The sequence below is a fragment of the Cystoisospora suis genome (assembly GCF_002600585.1).
Source record: "Cystoisospora suis strain Wien I chromosome Unknown contig_10005, whole genome shotgun sequence".
Taxonomy (NCBI): Eukaryota; Apicomplexa; class Conoidasida; order Eucoccidiorida; family Sarcocystidae; genus Cystoisospora; species Cystoisospora suis.
Genome location: NW_027162779.1, coordinates 3,668 through 3,894, shown reverse-complemented (window position 1 = coordinate 3,894; position 227 = coordinate 3,668).

Here is a 227-nt window from a genome sequence, read left to right as displayed (position 1 = left end):
CTTTCTCATCTTTTCCTTTCTTTGTAGATTGAATAGTTCTGTGCTTGCGACCTTTGCCAGTCCGCTGATGAAAAGAGCCGGAGCAGCGCGTGTAGGAGAGAGCGAAGGCCTCGCCGCTCCTTTTCTTATCCCTGCAGGTGCTTCTGCTCCTTCTATGTTCATAAGAGAAGGGGAGCAAGCGAGAGACGTCATCGAAGTAGGAAGAGAGGGAGGAGGAAGAGGAGGAG